The sequence below is a fragment of the Arachis ipaensis genome, chromosome B09 (genome assembly GCF_000816755.2).
Source record: "Arachis ipaensis cultivar K30076 chromosome B09, Araip1.1, whole genome shotgun sequence".
Lineage (NCBI taxonomy): Eukaryota > Viridiplantae > Streptophyta > Magnoliopsida > Fabales > Fabaceae > Arachis > Arachis ipaensis.
This window is the reverse complement of record NC_029793.2, coordinates 134,429,525-134,438,382: the sequence shown is the minus strand read 5'-3', so window position 1 is coordinate 134,438,382 and position 8,858 is coordinate 134,429,525.

Below are 8,858 nucleotides of genomic sequence, written 5' to 3'. Positions count from 1 at the left end.
AGCTTAAAATCTCTAATAACTTATATCGGAATACTAATTTTTCAAAGGTTCCATAAACAAAATGCTTACCAAGAAGGCAGGGGCTCCAGCGGTGGTTTCCGGTGGTCACAGCCACGGCGGCGCAGCCCAGAATGGTGACGGTGCATGGCGGAACAACGTTCTTCACCTCCATCGCATCCTTCTCTTCCTCGATCTCTATTTCTTTCTCTGGCGCTCAAGGACGATGGCGAGCGTGGCTGCAATGACGTTGGTCTCCACTGTGACGGTTGCGGCTTGCGGCAGGGACAAGTTCGGCACCAGAGATCTGACGTAGCTGGCGGCGACGAGCTCCCTCTCGTGCTATCTCTCTTCTCGGCTCAGCTCTTATTCGCGATGGCACTTTCTCTCCCTCTTCCCTTCGACGGTGACGATGAGAATCACAACAGCTGGGTGAGGCGGCGACAGCGCTGGACACGGTCTCCCTCTCCCTTCAGATCTCTCTCTTCCCCATTCCTCCTCCTCTACGGATCTGTTTCCCTCTTCCCCTTTTCTCACCCTCTCCATTCTTCCCTTTCTTTCTTTCCTTCTTTCTTTCTTTTCTTTGTTTCTTTCTTTGGTTTCCCTGAAGCTGCTGAGTATTGGATTTTGGGGAAGGAAGGTCAGTGGCGGCGGGTAGTATTAGGGAACTTAGGGTGTTGTTTTTAATTTAATCAAATTAGGATATAGAATATTAATTTGAAATCTAATTTGATCTTTAAAATTACATTAAAAATATTATTTGTTGTATCAATTTACTAATTGGCTTTCAATAAAATACTCTAATTTAAAATATTAAATTCTGAAATCTCAATTATTTAACTAAATCGTATAAAATTCTTATTCTTATACTTCTGTTAAGTTGTATAACTTAAATATAGAAAATTATTCAGTAATTATAAAATTAATTAAAATTTCTAACTTAATTATCCAAACTTGATTTAATTACTGTTAATAAAATAATTTCTAAAAACAAAGTCTTTAATAAATAAATAAATTAAAATTAACTCATAATAATATTTTTTCAAAAATTCTGGCTCTTACAGTTTGGACTTAAAAGTACATTAGATATGAATTTTAAGCTTTTGTCTTTTATGAATTTGAAATTTTGAGATATCAACCAGAAACTTCAAAGACTTTTATATAGGTATGAAATTCGGTGTGGGTCATGGATTTTTAATTTCGTGGAATTGGAAGTTTAAAGTATTGAATTCAAGTTTTTGTTTTTGTTTTTAATAATTTAGAGCATTGGTTTGTGGAAAAAGTCTTTGATGGTAACTGTATATAATGATAGTATATATTAAACTTCTTGAACGTCAGTTCGATCCTAGCCTGCTCTAGTGTTGCTAGCTCTGCTTCTTTTAGATCTGTTATGGTCACTATGTAAAGCTTATTTGAATGTTTTGGTGCTGGACATTTATTATTTATTTATTTTATACATTTACTTTTTATTGTTTGTGAGGAAGTGATGATGGATCGTTCTGAGCAAATTAAGCTATATGTTGGATATTACTAGATTATGAGAATACAATTTGACACGTTAATATTTTTTTTAGTTACTTTATATATGTATATTAGGAATAGAAGGCGCAGTCATTCTTCGATTAGTCGAAGAGTGAACACATTGCCATTAAGGCGAGATGCATTAGATAATATCATTGGGGCGTGTGGAGATAGAAGTTGCATATGGGAGTTAAGAATGAGTTTGAATGCATTTACCAATTTGTGTGAATTGCTACAAGTTCGGTGTGGGTTGGAAGAAGATGGTCATGTTGGCATAGGTGAACAAATAGCTACTTTCTTAAACATATTAGCTCACCATACCAAAAATCGCAGCGTACAAGTTAGGTTCTATAGGTCTGGTGAAACTGTAAGTATGTATTTTTACAAGGTATTGTGTTCAATTTTGCATGTTCAAAGTATATTATTTGCAACGGCAGATCCTGTACCGGAAGATTGTGTAGATCCCAGATGGAAATGGTTTAAGGTAGTCTTGTATATAGCTCAATTTTTTACTGGTCAAGTTTATCTGGTGTGTAATAACTATTTTTTTTAACAGTTGATAGGGTTGTCTAGGAGCATGAGATAGAACTTACATAAATGTCACGGTCCCGAAGAATGAAAATCTAGATATCAGACAAGAAAATCTAGAATATCCACCAATGTCGTAGCAGTTTGCAATCGGAATATGAATTTCATCTATGTCCTTGGCGGTTGGGAATGATCGACATCTGATTCAAGGGTATTTAGGGATGCAATTACTCGACGTAATGGTTTGAAAATACCTGTTGGTATGTCTACATTAATCTTTTGATAAGAGCATTAACTATTTATTAAAGAATTACAATGTATATCTTATATTTTTTTTCTATCTTTCCGTTTTAGGGTTTTATTATTTAGTGAATACTAGCTATATCAATGGTAGAGGATTTTTATCTCCTTATAGAAGAATTTGCTATCATGTGAATGAGTGGATTCAAGGTCACCTCACCATACACCACAAAATCGTCTAGAGTTATTCAATAAGAAGCATTCTTCGGCTAGGAATGTGATTGAGCGATGCTTTGGATTGCTTAAGAAAAGATGGGCAATTCTACAAAGTTTGTCGTTCTACCTTATTAGGATTTAAAGTCACATTATTATCGCTAGTTGTTTGTTACAAAATTTTATTTCTATGAACATGGATGTTGATCCCGAAGAAGATGCAACTCTTTTACCAAAACACATATCCACAGGAGATGATACTATAGTTGATGAAACCGACATAGATGTTGTGAAAAGTAGCCATAAGTAGACTCAATGGCGTGAGGACCTAGCAACCGAAATGTGAGAAATATGGAGAGGAGATCATGGCACATAGAGTTTTTATCTTTGCTAGTTTTACTATGTATGCAATTGTCCTAGACTATTATTATATTTGAGTTCATTTGAGTTTTTTCTGTTGTGGCATATGTATTTGTCAACTCGGTTTGATGACTTGTATTCTAATTAAAGATACAACTAGATAAGGGTTTGTTTTAATTGTTTCAAAAGATGTTAAATGTCTATAATTTTATTGAAAATGTTGAAGTATGTTTGATATTGTGCTGGTAATTATTTATTTTAATAGTCCTACCCCACCCTATTATTATGCTAGTAATTTGATAAAAAATTCTGCTACAATTGTGCTAGTAAATCTGTTGTCATTATCATAGCAATTCTAGTGTAATCCTAAAAATAATTCTGCTATATGGTGCTCTTTTTCGTTATTGTGCATATATATTATCCAGCAGCAAATGACCTCCACACCACGCCAGTGGATTGAACAAGAAATTGAATAATTTGTGGTCCTCATGGAGGAATTGGTTGTTGAAGGCAAGAGGGCTGATGTCGATCAATTTAAATCAGGGGCATTTCAAAAGCTGGCAAACAAGATGAATGAGAAGTTTCTTGAATGTGGTCTTATTGTGAAGCACATTAGAAATAAACACAAGCGCCTAAAAGAAAAATATATGTATGTAGATGAGATGTTGGGTTGTAGTGACTTCGGATGGAATTCTCAAAAGATGTGTGTTGAAGTGGATAGTAAACAAGTATTGGAAGCTTGGGAAAAGGTGTGTTTTTTTGCACTTTTAATCATTGTTCGTACAAGTACTTTTTAATTTTCATATAAGTGTACGCATATGCATTTGTTAACGTATACTTTGTTATATGGTATAGGGTCACAATGTGACACTCTACACTCCAAACAAGCTATTTCTGTTGTTTGAACGTCTTGGGAACATTTTTGGCAAGGATAGAGCTACCGGTCATGAAGCATGCAGTGAAATAGATGATGAAGAAGATGTTACTCCGGACTCTACATTTGCTATAGCCATAGTTGGTGGCCTGGGTTTATATGGAGAGGATGTTGACATGGAGGATTTAGTAGCCGTTGAGAGCGAATTACCAAATACCTTTTTGACCTCTTTTGCTTCATCAGGTGAGAGAAATCAAGGATGTCAAACTGTAACTAATAAAAATCAACGATGCTACAATCCTATCAAACTTGGTTGAAACTTTTAAGGCTGCGGTTTATGATCAAGGAAAGCATGTGCAAGTACTAGCCAATGCATTGTCTGGGGTTAATGAGCAAGTGAATCTTGGCCGAATGTTGAATAGTCTTGGTTTCGACACAATAGAGATCGTGAAAATTGAAAAAAAATTATGTAGAATCTAGAATTGAAGGAAACCTTTTGGAGTTTGGACGAGGAAAATGCGGCATTCACACGAGATAATATGGACAACTTTTAGCTATTGTTGGTGTAGTTGGTCTTAGTTGTTAACTTATTAGGGTATATTGCTAAACTTACTACTGTTTTTTGATAAACTTATTAAACTTCTCAGTGTTATGTTGTTTTTTTGTTATGCTATACAAGTAAAGTGCACTTGCTACATTGCAACTCTTTTCTGTGTTGATTTTCTGTTATTATGCAACTAAGTTATCCATCAGGTGAATTTCAATTGTATTGTGCAATTTTGCACTTGAAATTGTGCATTCCTTCAAAATTCTATTGAATTTTGCATAATCTATGTTAATTTTCTACACTTAAGTACAATTAAATTTTAATTGTGCAGTGTAATTTTGCACAACAAAATTGTGCACTTCTGCAAAATTCGAATCAAATTTTGCTTTATAAAATAATGCACTTCATGTGTTGATTTCCTACATGATGTTTACAGCTTGAGTTTTTAATTTCCGTACTTACATTTTTGTGCAAAGCAAACAAAATATACTCTAGATACTATTAGCTAAAAACAAACAGCAAGCCAAAATAAATTTCAAAGAAACCACTTTCCATTCAATTTTCAATTCATACGATTTCATTACAAGTAAAGGATCTAACAAACAATTGTGTATTCCCTAAAACTATATCAATGGAACTCTTATGCTATTATTTGTCATGATTCATTGTATGAATACAATGCCAAATAACAAAAAAAAAATACAACTTTCAAAGTCTATGAATATCCCAAGAGCCATCACAAGATACTACCACTTCATCCTCTCTTCTTGGTATTGTAGATACCTGCCAAATGCAGAGAAGATGCTTCTTGGCATTGGCTTCTTCTTTGATGTTAATTCAACACATAGTGCTTTCCATTTATGAGCAATCACTACAACATTTTGGGACTATGGCCACGGTTTTTTTGGTCAAGGCGAAAAACCGTGACCATAGACCGTGACAAAAAAAAGCTATGGTCACGGTTTTCTAAAAAATGGTGGCCTAAAAGGGTCTATGGTCATGGTTTTGGGGGGTGACCTAAAGGGGTCTATGGTCACAGTTTTTTACAGTGACAAAAAAGGGTCTATGGTCACGGTTTTTACAAAAAGGGTGACCATACGGTACCTTTGGTCACGGTTTTGGGGGGTGACCTTAAATGGTCTATGGTCATGGTTTTGGGGGTGGCCTAAAAGGATCTATGGACACGATTTTAGGGGTGACCTAAAGGGGTCTATGGCCACGGTTTTTTATGGTGACCAAAAAGGGTCTATGGTCACGGTTTTTCAAAAAAGGGTGATCTAAAGGGGTCTATGGTCACGATTTTGGGGGGTGACCTAAAGTGGTCTATGGTCACGGTTTTGGTGGGTGGCCTAAAAGGGTCTATGATCGCGGTTTTAGGAGTGACCTAAAGGGGTCTATGGTCACAGTTTTTTACAGTGAGAAAAAAAGATCTATGGTCACGGTTTTTCGAAAGGGTGACCTAAAAGGGTCTATGGTCACGGTTTTGGAAAGTGACCTAAAGATATCTATGGCCACGGTTTTGGAAGGTGACCATAGATACTCTATAGTCACGGTTATTAGGGGTGGCCTAAGGTGGTCTATGGTCAAGGTCCCCAAATCCCAAAATTCCCCCTCCCTCCCAGCAAAATCCCCATTCCCTCCTAATTAATAACTTATAACAAAAAAAACCCTATCACTTCATCACATTCCCCATTCTCACCGTTTTCCTTCGAGCCAGCCCCCACCTTCGCTGAGCTCCTCCCAACCCCCTCCATCGTACGTTGTTTCCCTTTCTCCCAGCCCCTACCATTGTCGTTCACCTTCCTCCCAGCCCCTACTTCGTCACAGCCCCCAAGATCGACGAAGGCAGAAACCCTAGCGTCGCCGAGCTCCTCTATCGCATCTCACCACAAGCTTCTTGTCACTGCGAGCTTCCTGTCACCGCGAGGAAGAAGAGTAGGCATCACGCTCCTCCGCTATCCAGCCACCATCGAACTTCGAAGAGAGAGAGAAAGAGCATGAAGATGAGAGAGAGAAAGAGGGGTCAAAAGCTGAGCTGGTGTCTGTCACTGCCTCCACTGCCTTCACCGCCGCTGTTGAAGCTCTGCTGCAGCTGCTGTTGCCGTCTGACCTGCCGCCAGGGGAAGCCACTACCGTCGTTACCACCACAGCACAAGAGAATCCACCACAGTAAGGAAAGAAACGTGAGTTAATCTTTCTTTTCTCTTTCTCTCTTCTGTTGATTCCTTTTGCTATTTATTCAGTGACCCCAAATTACACATAGATGTTTTTATTATGACTTTATATATAGTTTCTAGTATTAAGCTCTGCCTTTGCCTCTGTGTACAAAAAGAAATAACAAAGAATATTGTGGACAAATTAAGGTGGGGACTAGTGAAAGCATGCACTCCTAAGTCCTAAGACCTTGAGTTGTTTCCATTGCCTATACTATAGTTGCTACTTGCTAGAGCGAGAGATTCAAGGTAGTAAATAATGATAAGAAAAAGAAGGCCAAGGCATAACACAGTTAATGATTTTTCAGAACAAAATTCTATTTACAACAAAAATCAGAACAACAAAGCCGGAAACATGTATAAGATAAGTTAGTTTTCTTCAACTAAATAATGATTTTTCATATGATTGCTAATTGAACCACAATTAATACACTTCTTACTAAAGTTCTTGAATCAATGTCACCATTTGAAGTGTTCTTACTATCCCTCTTATGCAGCATTGTTCAAATTCATCATTCATCCCTACAACTTCAACTACTACTCTATCTAATTCTAATTCCTATAAGAGATTAGGAGATTGGTTGTTGGTTTTATTGGTTAGTTAGTTAGTGATTATAGTTAGCCTCTGTAACCATATTCTGTAACCATATTCAACTACTAGTCATAAATCACACAAAAATACAATGAAGTATCTCTCCAAATAAAATAATTTGAAAAATGAATAAAAATGCATTCTCTGTTGCCTTTTTTCCATAGATAAAACAAAACCAATACAATTAAATATAACTATAGAGTTTAACAACAGTCAAAACAGAGGTCTGGAACCAAAATTACTTGCTTTTGCTTTCGATAGATTTTATATATAACTAATTATTGAGAATGATCGCATAAAAAAAGATAAAAGAATAGGAAATTGTTTTATCTTCACTTTGTATTAGAACTTTTAATTACAGCAAAGTAACTGATTTAAGCATACAAATACTGATCCTTCCTAAAACAATTGCTAGAAGCACATCCAAAGTATATCATTATTAAGCAAAACAGAAGCAACCTGTATTGTTCCTATAAGGATTAAAATCTAATAGCTGACCTAATCATGTTCTAATAGCTGACCTAATCAATAAGGATTAATACCTATTTATATTTAAAAATGAAAGCATATTAAAAGGAATGGATAAAAAATGAAAGCATATCAAGTGTTTTCCCCATGAATAGAAGTGTAGCTTATCATACCCAGTAGGAATTCAACTTTCTAGAATACTAGACCACTAGCAAAAGGTGTCAAAGTCTCCCACCAAACTAAAATGATGAAAATTTAGTAATGGAAATCTTAACCTGGTCACAAATTATTTTTTGTACAAGCTGTTCTATGACGTGGTATATTTTAATTGAATTTTAATTTTAGTTTGAGTTAATTTAATCCAATAAGAATTAACATCTTAACTAAAATAGAATCATTTTTTAATTAAGATGTTAACTCTATTCTTTAACCTATATTAATATTCCAATTGATCAAAATTTTAACGAATATTAACTAGCAAAAATTGATAATTATTGAGGGATTGATAGTGACGATAATCAATATGATTGAAACGACATGATGATGGAACAAAGTTAACCAAACTATGTTTATCATTTACTTAGAAACATAGATAATGGTTTTGGGAGAAGGAATGATTGTGAGTTGCAACCTTAACAATAATTGAATTATATTAAACTATTTTTGGTGTATAATGTAAATTAAAAATTAGTTATTAAATTAATTATATATTTGTGTAAATATATGTTAATTCTAAAATATGTATTAAAAATATATGAAATAATGCATGTAGTTTATATATAAAGATGTGCTGATATTTTGTGTATATGTATAATATTTTTTTGTTGCAATTTTGACATTAAAAAAGGCAATTATATCAATTATTATATATATAGTAGGGTTATTTTGAAATTAAGATGTTAACTCTATTCTATTTTAGTTAAGATATTAACTCTTATTAAGTTAAATTAACTCAAACTAAAATTAAATATTCAATTAAAATATGTCACGTCATAGAGAGTAATTTACATATTATTTTAAAGGGGATTGGGTAGAAGTCACCTACATAATATTACTAATCTTTCTTTTGCCTTTGTTCCCCCTGGCTTCGACCAAGTATTCTTCTTTTTTCTTTCTTTCTTTTAAACGTTAATAATAATAATAATAATAATAATAATAATAATAATAATAATAATAATAATAATAATAATAATAATAATAATAATAATAATAATAATAATAATAATAATAATAATAATAATAATAATAATAATAATAATAATAATATTTATAAAGATCAATTTAAACTTTGTCTATTAAAATAAT